At 45.3% G+C, this 19,432-nt stretch overlaps 1 protein-coding gene across 1 annotated transcript in view; it reads right to left on the reverse strand.

The window, feature by feature from the left end:
* plpp4 (phospholipid phosphatase 4) overlaps positions 1–19,432 on the reverse strand; it is a 253,224-nt gene that overhangs the window by 6,895 nt on the left and 226,897 nt on the right. The gene's annotated exons all lie outside the window — the stretch shown is intronic.

Below are 19,432 nucleotides of genomic sequence, written 5' to 3' on the forward strand. Positions count from 1 at the left end.
CAAAATTCAATTTTAGATTTTAAGCAGTCCCTTTTCTGTGTGAAACCAAGAAACAAATAGTCCATGCAAATGCAATTTGGGGAAAACTATTGTATAAAGGATTCTATTTTAAATCAGCATCACATGAATATTTAAAAAAAAAGTAATTGCAACATCCACTTGTAAGAAAATCTGCATTTGTCTTATGTGAGACGCAGCCTTGGTATAATGGGATGTATTGATCTGGATATTATCCAAAAAAGATTAAAATACCTCGAATCCTTGTGCAAACCTCAGTGTGACCCTTTAGTGCAGATCTGTTCCATTTTTAATTAAGGTCTTCACCTACTTCCTTAAACATACATTATGCTGGGTGAAGTGACTATCAGCTCAGATGTAAACAGGTATCAGAATGAATTAAGATAACAAAAATGTATCTTCATAACTGGAAAAATGTAATTATTTGATAATGTTGAGAGTTTGCAATTAGAGTTGATAGATTTGCATATAAGTATTTGATTTTATACAAGGGTAACACGCACTTTTTAAGCAATTTGAATGAATATTCTCATAATTCACTCTCCTAAGGAAACATTTTCCTTTTAATTTTTGTTCCAATTTTCTCACCTCTTTGTGTATCCAGTCAACAACTGAATAGCTTTAGGCTTCACTTTTTAGTTTCAATGTGTGCAATTATGAGTCCAGGACTAGTGATTGGACCTGGCAAATCTGATGTCTTGGCCGACATTTCCAATCTAACCATCGCCTTCAAAAACAGATTAACTGATCAGTATTATTGTTGGTTGGAGAATGTTACCAGTACAGAAAGGGCTAGTGCTTTATTACATAATGATAGTCAATGCATTTTAAGAAGAAATTTGTTTTGTCAAATGCTTAAGGGGTAATTTGCTGTAAAAGACATGATAGGCTAAAATTTACTGTAAAAAAATAAGCATGAGGCTAACAGTTATCTATGCACAAACCTGTCAGCAAATTTAGACAAAAGCAGACACTTGTTTAAACATGAAAATCTAGAAAATCTAGAAAATCTAGCTGTCTGAAATGTACCACTCCTCCATAAACAGCTTGAAAATGGCATTTGACCATCTGGCTCCCCATTCAAATGTATTGGACAGCAGGAATTTCCAACACTTGCATCATAGATAAAGGCTAAAGCCACCACAGAAAGTTAGGGCTTGTCCATTTCAGTCTGAGTATCTCTTTTAACAGTGTGCTAAATCTTAATTACTACCAATCTACCTGTCTTGTGCTGAAAATTAATTTTACAAGTGTGATGTGTAATTCGAGCAGATGTAAACACTTGTTGATTTTTTAAAAATGTACTTCTGACTCTTTTATCTCTCACCCTCTCTCTTAATCCAATCTTTCCTTCCCTTTATATTTAGCATCCTTGCCTGATTTGTCATTGAGTAAAATATTTTAACTGTCACTTCCTGGATCACTCTGCATCGTCCATTAGCCATGCTTAAATCTGATTAGTTACAGAGATACACAGTTGCTTGCCCTGTTCATACAAGTCCCAGATTTCTTGTAGAGAATGCCTTACTGTTTGGGTCTTTAATTTACAGCAACGTCCAGTACATTAAATGGGCATGGGCAAGTTCATCAGCCACAGTAAAGTCAGGCCCAATGTAAATACAAGTGTTACAATTTTCACTAATAATGAGTAGCAAAGTGAAATTGGGTACTTAAAAATCACCGTTGTCTATTTGAAGCAAAGAAAATGATAGGCCTGTGCATTAGTGCTGCCCTTTGAGCACCATCTAATTGTGTAATTTGCCACAATGCCCTGAAAGTAGAGATCTTAAGAAAACAATTACCAAGACTGTGATTTGGAGTGCCTTGCTGTTCAGGGTAGAAATGGAGGTTGAGAAAAGTGGACATCCAAAGACTAGAAAGCCATGAAATGTGGTTCTGAAGATGGGTGAGTTGAGTCAGTTGGAGAGAACACAAGATCAATGAAGAAGTTCTCAGGATGGGGGAGGAGGAAAGATTGACAGTGAATACAATCAAGAAAAGGCAACAGGGTAGGATTGGTCATCCTCAAAGGCATGAGAACTTGCTGAAGGAGGTTATTGAAGGAAGATTAGAGGGATATAACCAAGATGGAGAAAGAGAATAATTATTTTACAACAGTTGAAATTGAAAATGGAAGGCTTCTACAAGCAACTGAAGAGGAATGCACAAGACTTGTTTATTCCTTCATGCGATATGGGTGTTGCTGGCTAATCCAGAATTTATTGCCCATCCCTAATTGCCCTTCTGAAGGTGTATTCTTTCATGGATGTATGTGTCACTGGCAAGGCCAGCATTTGTTACCCATCCCTAATCACCCATGAAATGAGTGCTGGGCCATTTCAGAGGGCAGAGAAGAATCAGAAACATTGCTGTGGGTCTGGAGTCACTTGTAGGCCAGAACAGGTAAGGACGGCAGATTTCCTTCCCTAAAGGACATTAGTGAACTAGATAGGACAATCGACAATGGTTTCATGGGTCGCTATTCCTGAGACTAGCTTCTAATTCCAGATTTTATTAATTGAATTTAAATTCCACCAGCTGCCATGGGCCATTAGCCTGGGCCTCTGGATTACTATTCCAGTGACATTACCACTACGTCAACGGGCAGAATCGCCCCAGATTTCCACTAAGTGTGGTAGCAGTTTTCACTCCACATCGTCCCAAACCCACCACGTTATTTATGTATTCCTGGGAAACACACCATTTCCATGGTGGGCAGGCACACGTTTGCCCACCCGTCATCACCTCGCTGCTTCAATACACCGGGCGCCATATTAAAAGCCCAGCCACGCGCACACGTCTCAGTGCCCCTAGCCCACAACTGCTGCAAGGAAGATGTCCATGAAAGGCAAAAAGACTGCAGCCCCCAGGTTTAGTGATGCGTCACTGGAACGCCTTTTGGATGCTGTGGATTCCCGCTGGGATGTCCCCTATCCCCTGCTCTGGCCGTAGGATGGGCAGCGGCGTGACTAACCATGCTTGGGAGGTGGTGGCAGCGGTGGTCAGCGCCAATGCCCTTCAAAAGAGGACAGCCACCGAGTGCTGCAAGAGGATGAATGATGATCTCTATTTTGCCAGGGTAAGTTGCTCTTCTCATCACTGTCAACTCACACACTCACAAACCCATCACACATCCACAGGGATCTCACTCACTGCCAGTTCAAGGGGCATCACCATCCACTCTCTCACACTCACCGTCATTGTCCTCATCTCGTCCACGGGACCACTCACCACCCACACATGCCAGACATAGTTATTATCTGGCCTGGCAGGCGTCCTGCCTACACTTTCTCCATCACTATTCATGCAGGACAAGCTGGCACATAACAATAGGGAGAGGTCGCAGACCGGTGGAGGAATGCCTGAAATCAAGGTCATCAGGGACTTTGAAAACAGAGCCATCCAGCTGCCTGGTGATGACCTGGACTGGTCCTGTGAGGTCGGTAATGCTCTACCAAGTGAGGATCCAGCAGTGCAACATCCATCAGACAACCATGCTGTGAGTGATGTTTCCTGTTTCACAGGCCGCTGCCATGCACTAATTATCTCCCATTGGTTCTGCAGGCACATCGGGGAAAGAGCTGACAGAGTCCATGACCCAATGCCTCCAATCAAGTCCCGAAGAAACCTCTGAAGAGGAATCTGAAGGCACCTTCCTTGAAGACCTGTCACAGTGCTCACCCACGCCCTCCACCAGTGCTGAGGCACACACCTCAGTGGGATCTAGCTTTAGAGTAGCCTCAGGATCACAATCTGGTGAACACGTCGCATTGTCTGATCCACAGCAGGTGACGGCAGGGACTTCCCAGGTCCCTAGCACCCAGGGGACTGCTGGAGACTGGAAATTTGCTGAGTCCGAGTCAGGCAACAAGCCACTGGAGTCGGTCATGTCACAGTTGCTGGAGCTGCAAAGGCAAACTGGGGAACATCAGGAAGGGATGTCCACTGCACTCCTCAGATTGCAAGGCACGATGGAGGAGTCCCTCCACCTTCACCCTGAGATGATAGCGCCGATATGCCAACACACCGAGGTCAACACTGGTAGGTTGGCAGCCACCATGGAGACCTTGGTCCAGGACGTCGCTTCTGCACAGCTGTGCAGGCTCAACTCCATCACTGTGATGGCATAGTTGGCTTCCATCAGTGTGTATGCGAGAGGTGCCAGGCAGCTTGATCTCACTCCAGTTACCCCTGCTCTTCAAGTGGTCAGGCCTGGGGCCCTTGGGCACCCATGGGAAGGAGGATCAGCAGGTGCACTCTCTGGAGCCATCCATTCAGGTGACTCTGGGAGCGTCTCATCCGAATCCCCTCTGCCTGTGACCTCAGCAGCTCCAGCTCCACAGGCTGAGGAGGGTGCCACTGACAAACAGCAGGACCCTGGAAGCAGGCCGGGGCCCTCCAAGTCCCGGCCCTCCAGAGGACGTCCACCAAGGACATCACTGACAGGGCGTCGCAGTCAGCAGGCTACCTCCACCTCTGCTGTGGATGTCTGGGGAGCAACAAGACGTAGCGGCAGGTTAGGAGAGTTAAGAAGAATTGGTTGCACAGCCTGGGCACAGGTGCTAATCACTGTACGTACTGTTCACTATTGTCAATAAACTGCTAAGAATGTCTCCCTGCCTATGGCTCCTTGTTCTAATGAGCAGTGTTCTTGTCACTCAGATGTGAAACCTTTCTGCACAAGATAAAGGCAGGTGTCTCAGTCCCCGTGCCGTGGTGATTTGCTGCAGTGTACCTTGTACATTGTACACGCTGTTACACTATGCATTGGTGGTGGAGGAAGTGAATGTTAAACGTGGTGGATGGGGTGCAAATCAAGTGGGCTGCTTTGTCCTGGATGGTGTCGAGCTCCTTGTGTGTTGAGGGAGCTGCCCTCATCCAGGCAAGTGGAGAGTATTCCATCACCCTCCTGACTTGTGCTTTGTAGATGCTGGACAAGCTTTGGGGAGTCAGGAGGTGAGTTACTTGCTGCAGAATTCCCAGTCGCTGACCTGCTCTTTTAGCCACAGTATTTATATGGCTGATCCAGTTCAGTTTCTAGTCAATGGTAACCCCCAGGGGGTTGATAGTGGCAGATTCAGTGATGGTAAAGCCATTGAATGTCAAGGGAAGACGGTTGATGGTTATCAGCCTATGACTGAATGTTGTCCAGGTCTTGCTGCATTTGGACATGGACTGCTTGAGTATCTGAGGAGTCGCAAATTGTGCTGAACACTATGCAATCATCAGCAAGCATCAGAAAGTATTTTGCTTTCATCCCCACTCCTGACCTTATGATGGAGGGACGGTCATTAGTGAAGCAGCTGAAGATGGTTGGACCCAGGATATTACCATGAAGAACTCCTGCAGTGATGCACTGCGACTGAGATGGTTGACTTCCAACAATCACAACCATCTTGCTTTGTGCTAAGGTATGACTCCAACCAGTGAAGAGTTTCCTTCCCTCCCGATTCCCATTGACTTCAGTTTTGCTAGGGTTCCTTGATGCCACAATCAGTCAAATGCTACCTTGATGTCAAGGGCAGTCACTCTCACCTCACCTCTTGAGTTCAGCTCTTTTGCCCATGTTTGGACCAATGTGGTAATTAGGCCAGGAGCTTATTGTCTCTGGCGGAACCCAAACTGAGTGTCAGTGAGCAGGTTATTGCTGCAGAAGTGCCACTGATAGCACTGTCAATGACCTCTTCCATCGCTTTACTGATGATGGAGAGTAGACTGATGGGGCGGTAATTGGCTGGGTTGGATTTGTCCTGCTTTTTGTGTACAGGACATACCTGGACAATTTTCCACATAGCCGGGTAGATGCCAGTGTTGTAGCTGTACTGGAACAGCTTGGCTAGGGGTGCGGCAAGTTTTGGAGCACAAGTCTTCTGTACTATTGCCAGAATATTGTCAGGGCCCATAGCCTTTGCAGTATCCAGTGCCTTCAGCTGTTTCTTTATATCATGTGGAGTGAATCGAATTGGCTGAAGACTGGCATTTATGATGCTGGGGACCTCCGGAGGAGGCTGAGATGGATCATCCATGACACTTCTGGTTGAAGATGTTTGTAAATGCTTCAGCCTTATCTTTTGCATCATTGAGGCTGGGGTACTTGTGGAACCACCGCCTCCTGCTCTGAAGAAGAGTCATATGGACCTGAGGCATTGGCTCTGTTTCTCTCTCCATGGATGCTGCCGGACCTACTGAGTTTTTCCAGTGTTTTCTGTTTTTGTTTCAGATTTCCAGCATCTGCAGTATTTTGCTTTTATCTCCTGTTAGTTGTTTCATTGTCCACCACCAGTCATGACTGGATGTGGCAGGACTGCAGAGCTAAGATCTGATCAGTTGGTCGTGGGATCTCTTAGCTCTGTCTATTGCATGCTGTTTGGCATGCAGATCGCCCTGTGTTGTAGCTTTACCAGGTTGGCACCTCATATTTAGGTGCGCCTGATGCTGCTCCTTGCGTGCCCTCCTGCACTCTTCACTGAACTTCAGGTCCCCTGGTTTGATAGTAATGGTAGAGGGGGGAGATATGCCAGACCATGAGACTGAATACAATTCTGCTGGCTGCTGATGGCCTATAGCACCTCATGGAGGCCCAGTTTTGAGCTGCTGGATCTGTTCAAAATCTATCTCATTTAGCACGGTGGTAGCTTTAGAATCATATGTCTCAAGACTGAAGTTTTCTTTTACAAAATGGAAGGACCTGGCATGATGTGGTCATCTGGGTGCTAACCTGGGATTTTTTTAAAAAGGTCATAAGTTCATCTTAGAACTGTAAACATGCAGGCCTCTTCCAAGAGCGAGAGTTCAGGAGATAAAACAGCTAGAGTTGCAGAGATAAAACAGTGAGAGGTTGGGGGTTAAAACAGCGAGAGTTCAGGAGATAAAACAGGAACCCCTTCAGAATTCGAAAAGGCTGATGAACGTGATATCAGTGCAAAGCAGAGAGCTGATTGGTAGGTGGTGAGTAAGTTGTTTTTCTCCACTTAAAAGCTACATTAAGGAAAGGTAAGAGTTCCAGCTTTTGTTTTAAAAAAATAAACTTAAATAATTTTTTACTTGGCTTAAATTTAGGGTAGGAGTATTTTAACTAAAGGTATGGCAGGGGAGCTCAGTCCCGTGTGTTGCACGGCCTGCAGAATGTGGGAAGTCTTATTGCTCCTGGCAGCCTGGATGACCACATCTGCAGGAAGTGCCACCAGGTGACCAACTTGGGCACTGGGTTTCGGAGCTTGAGCATTGGCTGGAGGGGGAGTGCGAACTGTCAGAGATTGTGGTTCACATTGTAGAAAGCAGGATGAGGCCCTGAATCAAGAATTTATGGAGCTAGGTAGCAGATTGAAAAGCAGGACCTCAAAGTTTGTAATCTCTGGGTTACTCCCGGTGTCACGTGCTAGTGAGTATAGGAATAGGCAGATAGAGCAGATGAATGCATGGCTGAAGACTTGGTACAGGAGGGAGGGCTTTAGACTTCTAGATCACTGCATCTGTTTCTGCGGAAGGTGGGACCTGTACAAGTCTGACTGGTTGCACCTCAACTGGAACAGGACTAACAACCTTGTGGGGGGGAATTTGCTAGTGCTGTTGGTGGGGGTTTAAACTAATTTGGCAGGGGGATGGGGTACTGAGTGGAGGTATAGTAGGGGGCGATGTACAGGCATAGTATACAAGTATAGGCGAAAAACCAAGTTAGTCTGGAAGGCAGAGCATACATAGTCAAGTTATGCTACAAGGGGACATGGCAAGGCTGGATGGCATTTATTTTAATGCAAGGAGCCTTGTAAGTAAGGCAGATGAGCTGAGGGTGCTGATTAACACATGGGGTATGATATCATTGTTATCACGGAGACATGGTTGAGGAAGCGGCAGGACTGCCAGCTCAATATTCTGGGGTGTAGGATCTTCAGGTGACACGGCGGGGGGGAAACGGATGGTGGAAAAGAGAAGGTGGTGTCGCAGTATTGATCAAGGAGTCAATTACTGCAATAAGGAGGAATGATACTTTAGAATGTTCCTTAAATGAGGCCAAATGGGTAGAACGTAAAAAAAAAAGGGAGCAATCACATTACTGGCGGTGTACCATAGAACTATATATATATATGTATATATACAAACAATCAGAGAGAGATAGAAGGGTAGATATGTAGGCAAATCTCAGTGAAGTGTAAAAATAATAGGGTAATAATAGTAGAGGATTTCAACTTCCCCAATATTAACTGGGATAGACAAAGTGTGAAAGGCTTAGAGAGGGTGGAATTCTTAAAATGTATCCAGGAGAGCTTTTTGAGCCAGCGCGTAGAAAGTCCTACAAGAGAGGGGGCAGTGCTGGACCTAATTTTAGGGAACAAAATGGTAGGAGTGTCAATGGAGGAGCATTTCGGTGGTAGTGACCATAACTCAATAAGAAATAAGGTAGTTATGGAAAAGGACAAAGATAGACCAGAAATTAAGGTTCTGAATTGGGGGAAGGCCAATTTTAATATGATAAGACAGGATCTGGCCAAAGTGGACTGGGGGCAGCTACTTGTAGGAAAATCTACATTAGAGCTGTGGGAGTCATTCAAAAAGAAAATAATGAGAGTGCAGGGCTAACATGTTCCCGTAAAGGTGAAGGGTGGGACTAACAACTCCAGGGAACTCTGGATGTCGAGGAATGTACAGGATTGGATAAGGGAAAAAAGGGAAGCTTATGGTAGATGCTGAGGGCTCAAAACAGCGGAAGACCTAGAGGAGTATATAAAGTGCAGGGGGTTACTTAAGAAAGCAGTTAGGAAAGCGAAGAGGGGGCATGAAAAAAAACACTGACAGGTAAAGTAAAGGAAAATCCAAAAGCGTTTTGTTAGTATTTTATGGGCAAGAGGATAACCAGGGAAAGAATAGGGCCAATAGGGACCAAAGTGGCAATCTGTGTGAGGAGCCGGAAGACATAGGTGAGGTTTAAATGAGTATTTTGCATCTGCATTCATGATGGAGAAGGATGATGTAGGTAAAGAAATCAGGGAGGGGAACTGTGATATACTTGAACAAATTAGCATTGAGAGGGGAGAGGTATTAGCGGTTTTAATGGCCTTAAGCCCTGACATTAATTTTCAAATCCTCTCTAGCCTCAGGAGAGGTGCCCGAGGACTGGAGGACAGCTAATGTTCGCTCTCCTAATTCAAGAAGGGTGGTGGGGATAAGTGGTAGGGAAACTTTTGGAAAAAATTCTGAGGGACAGAATTAATCTCCACCAGGAAAGGCAAGGATTAGTTAAGGATAGTCAGCATGGCTTTGTAAGGGGGAGATCATGTCTAACAAATTTGATTAAATTTTTCGAGGAGGTGACTAGGTGTGTAGATGAGGGTAGTGTAGTTGATGTAGTCTACATGGACTTCAGTGAAACTTTTGACAAGGTCTTGCATGGGACACTGGTCAAGAAGGTAAGAGCCCATGGGATCCAGGGTAATTTGGCAAATTGGATTCAAAATTGGCTTAGTAGCAGGAGGCAGAGGGTGATGGTCGAAAGTTGTTTTTGTGACTGGAAGGCTGTGTCCGGTGGTGTACCGCAGGGTTCGGTTTGGGTCCCTTGCGGTTTGTAGTGTACATTAATGATCTAGACATGAATGTAGGAGATATGATCAGTAAGTTCGCAGATGACATGAAAATTGGTGGTGTGGTAAATAGCGAGGAGGAAAGCCTTAGACTACAGGACGATATAGATAGGTTGGTCAGATGGGCAGAACAGTGGCAAATGGAATTTAATCCTGAAAAGTGTGAGGTGATGCTTTTTGGGAGGACTAACAAGGCAAGAGAGTACACAATGAATGGTAGGACCCTAGGAAGTACAATGGATCAGAGAGACCTTAGTGTGCATGTCCATAGATCCTTGAAGGCAGCAGGACAGGTAGATAAGGTGGTTAAGAAGACATATGGGATACTTGCCTCTATTAATTGAGACATTGAATACAAGAGCAGGGAGGTTATGATGGAACTGTATAAAGCATTAGTTAGGCCACATCTGGAGTACTGTGTACAGTACTGGTTGCCACACGATAGGAAGGATGTGATTGCACTGGAGAGGCTGCAGAGGAGATTCACCAGGATGTTGCCTGGGCTGGAGCGTTTCAGCTATGAAGAGAGACTAGATAGGCTGGGGTTGTTTTCCTTAGAGCAGAGAAGGCTGAGTGGGGATCTGATGGAGGTGTACAAAATTATGTGGGGCATAGATAGGGTATTCATTCTCAGGTGAATGGAATACCTACTGTGCTGAAATCCATTAGCACTTGAAACTCAGACAAGCATTGATAATGGCCACAGCTGTTCAAACAATGGACTGCTCACGAGAAGAAAAGAACAAAAGGTGCCCATTTCAATTTCTAAGTGGAGTGCCTGTCAGCAATGTCAGGAACCAAGTAGTTAGATTCTTTTCAAGTGTAGATTGTTTCCTGGTGTCAAAACCAGAATGTAAGTGAGCCAATGGTTAGAATTTTTAAAAAGTGATTTAAATCACAGCAGAGAAGGTGACGGTGCAGGCTGACAGGACATTTTGTGACATTTTCACTGTACAATGATGCTTCCTCCATTGCAAAAACGCTGAAATTCATGTATACAAAAATACACAAGGCTGGTTAATGTACGGGTCAACTTACCTTTAAAGGCAGATCCCTATGATGACTCACTGCATTAAAAACAATCTACATTACAATACAGCACCTAATAGTGACATTTGAAGGCATGAAACACTTTACACTGACCTTTCACAGCGTTCCAGGCTCCTCAGCAGGCTTTCCATTTTCTGCACAAACTCTAAAACCAGGCATGCTTTTAATAGGCTTCCAACACTCCACACAAATGGAAATTGCGTGGGAGGAATTCTGACATCTACCTCCCATTTAGAATGGGAAACCTGACCTCAGTGGGGGTGGGTATGTGTAATGCACACTTGGCATTCCCAACCCACAAAATGGCCAGAGGAAAATGGCTTGGGGTCGGCAGTAGGGGAGAAAAATTGGGTTTCTTCCAAAAAAAACCCTAAGCATAGCTATTTGCAAACCGAAACATGCCTTGCACCCAAATGAAAATTCAGCTCGGTCTGTATAAAGCTGGATTAATGGACAGTCTATCAATGCTTTAATCGGGTTCACTGTCCCATTACGCTTGGGGGAGAACCTTCGGCTTGGCGAGCAGGCCCTGTCCCCGCTTGCTGAGGTGTAAAATGACACGGGATGATGTCAGGCGTGCGTCCCGACGTCACCGCGCGTCATTTAGATTTTCAGTTCACCGGGCGTGCGGCTGACTCTGTTGTGCACCTGCCGAACTGTCAAATGCCTATTAAGGCCATTTAACTAACAATTAAAATAATTAACGGAGCTGCCGGTCCAACCTTAAGGCTGGGGGGGTAGGCGAAGAGCCCAGGTGGCCTTTGCATTTTTCATGGAACCTCATCCAGGGGCGGGTTGAAGTTTCATGAATGACTTTAAATAATCTCAAAAATTTTTATTGAAATTAACACACACGTCCCAGCTCATGTGACAGTTTCACATGAGGGGACAGGTCATAAAAAATTTTTCAACACTTTATTGAACTGTTAAAACTTAAAACTAATCTCCCTAATCTGTGCCTCAGGGACATTTCTGCACTCTTTCGCGTGCATGTGCAAAAGAGCGCACCCTTGACTCAGGGAACTTCCCCCCCCGCCCCCCTCCCCGCCCGCACAGGGAGCACTCAGTGCTTCTGGGTGCACATCAAGCTGGGCTGGCCTTAATTGGCCCACCCACGTAAAATGGCGGCGCGGACCCGATCGGGGGCGCCGACTGGGTCCGCGCCCTCCCCCACACAACCCCACCCCCCCACCGACGGGGGGGAAAACTCTACCCTTGATGTAGCTACTCCAAATCACTGATTCAGTTATCATTGGAGTGACTGAACCATGGGGGACGTTTTGATGCCCAAGGGTGGGTTGGGGATAGGTAGGAAGGTAAGAATTATAAAATTCTCTAACCTGCCACCAGTCTGTTTAATGGAGGTGGGTCAGGAGACCAATCTGCTCTCAGGAGGTGGGTGGGTCACTGAAATATGTTAAGGAGGCTATGTACCTCCATTTTAGCGGAACTTTTAATTTTTAACACATGGAGGTTGGGATTACTGGCAGGTAAAAGGAGGCAAGAAGCATTGGATCTATGACAGTGCCTTTTATTACAGTGCGTGCAGGCAGGAGGCACAGGAATGTTTCTCCAAGGCCCAACAAGCTTATCTGCATGCAACTGAATTCCCTTGATTGGATAACTTCCCCACTCCCAGCAATTTCTGATTCACTCACCCCCCACCCCCAACCAAATTATCCTCCTTTTATGACCGTGCAGTTGGTACAGCTGAGTTATTTAAAAACCTCAGAGGGAAACTTTAAACAGCTGTTAGAACCTATAGTTTTAAGTGATATGTTTGAGATGCAACTCTAAATTCAGGAATCAGATCACCAGTTCTCATGAGGTTTTATATTAAGATAAATGAAACCTTTTATTAATTTACACAAGTGAAATATATACACATAGCTACAACAAATTACTACTATCATAACTTTTAACAAATTCCCAAACTAATCTCCATTAAAGCAACAGCAACTCATAGACTTAACCAGACACCAGGCAAAGCATTTTCACCTTATGAATTCAAAATGAGGTTCTTTTCACTTTGGTTCCTGTGGAGTCAGTTGGAGGCTTACAGCTGCTCTGCTCACATTGCCTCTGCTCTACATACACAAAACTACTGAAGTTATACTTGGCACAGCCCATTGAATGTAAATTCTCATTGTATCACCAGCCACTTTGAACAATAAAACCCCCTTCATAGTATCAATTTTATTAGCAAGATAAACATATTGCTTGGTCTCTGCTCGCTAGGTGCCAGAATTCACCCCACTTCTTGAATGCTCTATTCAAAAAATGCAAATGCACTCTACCTCTCTTACATATCAAAACTAGTACACATCAAAGCACCTAAACTAGCTGGCTATGATCCAATTAAGACACACCCACAGACTAAACCTCTATTTAAAAGAAAAAATATTTTCCAATAATATTATATACATTAATAGCTGCATGACACCTCCCCCACAATGTCCTCTCCTGTAATGTCCCCCCTGCCCCCACCCCCCACTGCCCATCATAATGTCCAATTTGCCCAGCCTTCCCCCACCCTGCATTAGGCTTTCCTGCCTCATAGGCAGCCAACCTGTCAATCTGGGTGGCCATCAGGCTGGAAACCTGTCGAAAAATTTGAAAGATTTAATTTTAAAAATTTTAAAGTTAGTTTGTGCAGGACACCTGGGGAAACTCATTCTTGCAGGTTAACCTTCCAAAAATCCACCCCAGTGCCACTGCCAACCCCCCCTCTCTTCCTGTAGCCCTGAGTAAATATCAGGGACACAGTTTCTGGATGAAGGACTAAGTGTGTTCAGCCAATCACCCAACACAAATCACTTGAAAAGAGCTAGTCTTACACCAGGAAAGGATGACATTAGCTATTGTATAAAAGTAGCTGGCGATATATGTCACCAAACAACAGCGGGCTGTTTAAACTTAGCACACATTCTGGCCACTGGCTAATTCAGCATTCAGATGTTAATGATTGAAAATAACTGAATATCTTGATATGTGTTTTTGATTAAAAATCATGCTGGTGCTGGGATGTTGCTGAGTGATCTGTACAAGCCGCCGAGTATAATAAATGGAGCTCCGTCTTTAGTGCAGTATATTTTTTATATGTACACACAAACACACACACACATATATATATATATATATATGGCATTCATGTCATTTCCCTGTCTTGTCTCTCTTACCCTCTTCTCTCTTTTTCTCTATTATTTCCTGGTCATTTCTCATTTTCTGATTTTTCTTTCTCTTTTTCTCCTTTTATTTCCTGTTCCGTCTCCACACCTCTTTATTCCCCCATTTGTTTCTGCTTGTGGCTGTGAGTGCTACTATCACAGTTTTCAACTGCTGCCTATTGTTGTCTATTCAGGGAGAACCTATAGTTCCAATAGGAGACATTCACTGTTGCTTGTTAATTCCGCAGTCGTCACGTGTGTCCAATGCAATTGTTTTCACTTTCTGTCATGATCCAGCCAAAGAAGAGAAAAATATTGTGATGCTGGGATGTACTAGAGTATTACATTCAGAAGTTTGTGATCTCAAGTGTAAGCTCTTGAATGAAACAAAAACTTGCATTTATATAGTTGCCTTTCACAACCTCAGGAGATCACAAAGCACTTTACCGTCAATGAAATACTTTGAAAGTGGAGTCACTGTTGTAATGAGGGAAAAGCAGCAGTCAATTTGTGTAGCAAATTCCACAAACTGCAATGTGATAATAATCAGATAATCTGTTTAGTGATGATGATTGAGGGATAAATATTGGCAAATATATCAGGGATAACTCCTTTGCTCTCTTCAACATAGTACCATGGGATTTATTATGTCCTCCTGAAGAGCAGATGGGTCTCAGTTTAATGTTCAAAAGGCAGCGCGTCTGGCAATGTAGCGCTTCTCAGTATTGTATTGGAGTGTCAGCCTAATCCATTGTGTTCAAGTCTCTGGAGTGGGGCTTGAACTCTAACCTTCTTACATCAAGGGGTGAAATGTGCTATCTACTGAACCACAGCTGACACTCCCTGTCAAAGCTCAAAGAGGTGGTCAAAGGTCAAAAAGTTGGTCAAGGCTCAAACCATTGTTGAAAGTTGGTATGTCTGTTCCTCTTTGGTGTCCTTCACTATTTTGGAAGTATGTCTGCCATCTAACTGAAAGTATCTAAACATCTCACTAATTATTTTTAAGTGCATGAGTCATAGCCATACAGTCATAGAGGTCTGTAGCACAGAAAAAGGCCCTTCGGCCCATCGAGTCTGCGCCTGTCAAACAAGAATCTAACTATTCTAATCCCATTTTCCAGCACCAGGCCCATAGCCTTGTATGCCATGGCATCGTAAGTCATCCAAATCCTTCTTAAATGTTACGAGGGTACCTGCCTCTACCATCCTTTCAGGCAGTGAGTTCCAGATTCCCACCCACCCTCTGGGTGAAAAAATTCTTCCTCACATCCCCTCTAAACCTCCTGCCCCTTACCTTAAATCTATGCCCCCTGGTTATTGATCCCTCCACCAAGGGGAAAAGTTCCTCCCTGTCTACCCTATCTATGCCCCTCATAATTTTATACACCTCAATCATGTCCCCCCCTCAATCTCCTCTGCTCCAGGGAAAATAACCCCAGCCAATCCAATCTCTCCTCATAACTAAAACTCTCCAGCCCAGGCAACATCCTGGTAAATCTCCTCTGCACTCTCTCTAGTGCAATCACATCCTTCCTATAATGCGGATTCCAGAACTGCACACAATACTCTAGCTGTGGCCTAACCAGCGTTTTATACAGTTCCAGCATAATCTCCCTGCTCTTATGTTCTATGCCTCGGCTAAGAATGGTTACATGCTTCAATTTAGGATTTTGTATAATAAACACAAAAAAGTGAAGCGCGCACATTTGACTGCAAAAATCACTCAGGAAACAATTAGGCAGAGCTTTTGCATTCACCGTCTCCAAACATACTGCCAGCATCAGTCCCCAACAGTCTGCCTTCCCACTGATATTTGTTTTTTAAATCTGGCAATTGTATCTGTACGTTTGATTAGCTCTGTGACTGACTACTTTCCCGGCAATTTGTAGATTTATTTGCTGTTTTGTGAAGGGATGACAGAAACTCTGTTTCCCATCAAGTCCTTTGGATCTATGCGCACAACTAAGGTTAAATATGAATGTCACCAGCCTTTACATTAATAAAATTGCAGATTAGTTTTAACTACTTAAACCTGGCTTAACAGTTTGTGCACCTTAAGTGTGAGCAGCCCTGAGTGAAAATCTCAGAACAAAGGTATAATTCATAACCACCTCAAACAATTAAAATTGTGAGAAATAATTCATTAGTGTAAAATGGGAATGCTGTGAATTGAGAAGCTGAGTGAAGGTTGTGGGCCGCAAGTCAACGTTATGTAAACTTTCTGTCCCTCATGTCTGTTGGTTTGAATTACAGCTGGGACTTCATTCCATTTCCATTAGTGGTTGTGAGATAAGGATGTAAATCATATATTAATAGGAATAATTGAAGCGGTTTCATCAAACTGATTATACGGTCATTTTTCTTCATAAATCTTAGTTGTCTAATGCCATCGCCTGCATTCAAAGAGGCTTCTGTACGGTCTGGCTTATCTTCCCTTCTCAGCTCTAATATGGGCCACACATATGTTACTACTGTGACTGGCAGGTTTGCATTCAATTCACAGCAGTGAGAAGCAGAAGCTGAGCACTTAAGATTTTTCCAAATGCTCACTGCTTTAGTTCCTAACAAATCCTGAGCAGCTTGCGAACATTGCCAATCACGCTAGATACTATTGATCAGTGCGGTGGTTGCTTACAAGCCTGCATTTTAAAAGAACATCAGGTTATCGGGGCACCTACCATGCATCTGATGTAAGGTCATCGACCCAAGATATTAACTCTTGTTTCTCTCTCCACAGATGCTGCCAGACCTGCTGAGGATCACCAGTATTTTCTACTTTCATTCCCAGTATCTGCAGCATTTTGCTTCTGGACAATGCATACGTAATGAAGCATTCATTCTCTATGGGACAGCTGCACCTAGCAGGAGTTGTTACACAGGAATCGTGTAGCAGTCACTCAATACACAGTATTACATGAAGATTTCTGTGGAATCTGGATAACTCCAGTTATAAAGGTTTTACATTTCATGTTAGGCATCATTTTGTTACATTGTTCTCTGTGCTGTTATGAATTTAGGGAAGAGATTAAGAAATTCTCTTTATTTTAATCTGGGAGAATGACATATTACCAATTCTAAATGTTTTTTGTTTTTTATTTAACACAAAGAGATAAGGAATTAAATAAAGTGAACAACCTATCGGTAAATATTTTAAATGCCCTAAACCACTTCACGGAGGTGTAATGAAAAGCAGACACTGGACGGCATCATACCAGATTTGCACTAAATGCGGTAGTGGGCGGGAAGAGGAATGTTTTACCCGCCGGCTGCAATGGCGTATCTTCCCAATCCCGCCTCATTAATTATGCATTCCTGGGAAACATACTGTTTCGATGGTGGGCAGGTTCTCATTCGCCCACCATGCCATCACCTCGCCACTTCTTCACGCCAGGCACCATATTTAAAGTGCAGACGCATACACACCTCTCAGTGCTTCCAGCCCACGACTGCTACATAGAAGACATGGCCCCAAAAGGCAAGAAGACTGCAGCCGCCCCCCCGATTCAGTGACGTGTCCCTCGAGTGTATTTTGGAGGCCTGCCGTGATAACCTCCACCCATGCTCTGGGCGAAGGCCAGAAAGCAAGATCACCCCAATCCAGCATGGGAGGCGGTGGCAGCGGTGACCACTGACAATGTCCTGCAAAATGGGATAGCCCCACTGCTGAAAGAGGATGAATGGTCTCATCCATTCCACTAGGGTAAGCCACTCTTCTCATCACTCTCAACTCACACACTCACAAACCCATCACACATTCACAGGTATCTCACACCCCAAGGAACAACACCACTAACTCTCACACACACCCTCACATCTCCATTAGGCTCATATCCTCTGGAGCTCGCGTCCTCATCCCGTCCATGTTCCACTCACCACACAAACAAGCAGACTGCTCACACGCTCTCTGCATCTATTTTCATGCAGGAGAAGCTGGCTCACAACAGCAGGGAGAGGTCCCAGACTTGGGGTGGAGTGGCCCACATTAGGCCCCTCGCTCAATTTGAGGAGAGTGCCATCCCTCTGACTGGTGAGGAGGTGGACCGTGCCTGCAGCGACAGTGAGGCTGGTGGCGGACACCCACATGAGGATCCTGCACCACATTGTCCCTCTGTCAATGCAACTGTGATTGCTCTCTTTCCTGCTTTTGACTCTGCTGCCATGCGTTAATTATCTCTACTTTGGTTCACTGGGAGCCCTGCCAAGCGACTGACACTCTCAGCCAACCAGTCCCTCAGCTCCATCCATGTCCTCACCTCCAGCCAAGAGGATTCCTCCTCTATTATAGAGCTGGAAATAAGCAGCCTGGAAGACCTATCACAGCGCTTACCCACACCCGCCTCCAGCGCAGAGACACACACCTCGGTGGGACCTAGATCTAGAGCAGACTCGGGTTCACAATCTAGTGGTCACCGCATGGATACATGTCACAGCAGGAGGAAGCAAGTTCAGCCGAGCTCCCCAGCAGTCGGAGGTGAGATCCAAGTCAGGTGACGAGCCTCTGGATTCGGCCTTCCAACTCATCCTGGAGAGTAAGCAGAAGGCGGGGGAACATCACCCAGAGCTGTTGGAAGCCCTCAACAGAGTGGCATGCGAGTCAGAGGAGTTCGTCTGCCTGCTCTCTGAAGTGGTGCCCACATGTGCGCGCGTGGAGGTCTCCAAGGGGAGGGTGGCGGACGCTATGGAGACCCTGGTCCAGCAGAGCGTGGAGATGCGCACAGACCTGCACTCCACTGCAGTAGTCATGGGTGAGTTCCTGCAGTGGCAACATGAGAGGGGAACCTTTCCCATCAAGGAGTCAGTCCGGGTCCCTCGGGCACCTAAAGGGCGGAGGAACAGCAGCTGGACACCCCTGGGTCATCCACTCAGGAATCTCAGAGGCTGTCCTCTCCCTCCGAGTCCCCTTTGCTGTGACACCCTCAACCTCGTCTTCTTTCACCTCAGTGAGAGCAGCTGGCCCACAGGAGGACAGGCAAAGCAAGCTGGGGCCCCAAGGCCTCTGCTCTCCAGAGGATCCACGCTGAAGTCATCAGAAGCAACGGGGCCAACCATTGCACAGGCTGTCTCCACCCCTGCTGTGTATGTCAGGGCAGCACCTAGAAATCTAAGGCTTAGAAAAGTTAAGAAATTCTGATCACAGTTGGCATGGGTGAACACATTTTGTCACTTTATAATTTGAAAATATATTTATTTTCACTGAAAAATGTGTCATGGTGTCTTTCAGCTTCATTTACAGACTTCTCAAGTCATCTCCCCACCCCCCACTAGCAGCCAGACCACGAGTGATTCTGGAGGGTGTATTGTGTGTGTGAGGCAGGGCCTTTCGGAGCCTTGTGCAAGCACTCTCTCATGCTCATGGATTGTTCCCCCATCACACTCATCTCACTGTCTTCAGTGTTTTCAATGCTGGGGTTCCCTTTCAGTTGTCCGCCTGAGCTGACCTGCATCTCCGCCCACCCACTGATCACCTCCCATGCAGCTACCTTGAGTCTCGTTTCACTTTCGGATTTGCAAGCATGGTGTGTTTAACATTTTTCTTCAGGTCCCCCATCCTTACCCCTCCCCCAGTCATCCCTGTCGCTGTCGACCCCCCTGGCATCACCTTCCACCTACCCACTGTCACCT

Source organism: Cetorhinus maximus, chromosome 20 (assembly GCF_964194155.1).
Source record: "Cetorhinus maximus chromosome 20, sCetMax3.hap1.1, whole genome shotgun sequence".
Lineage (NCBI taxonomy): Eukaryota > Metazoa > Chordata > Chondrichthyes > Lamniformes > Cetorhinidae > Cetorhinus > Cetorhinus maximus.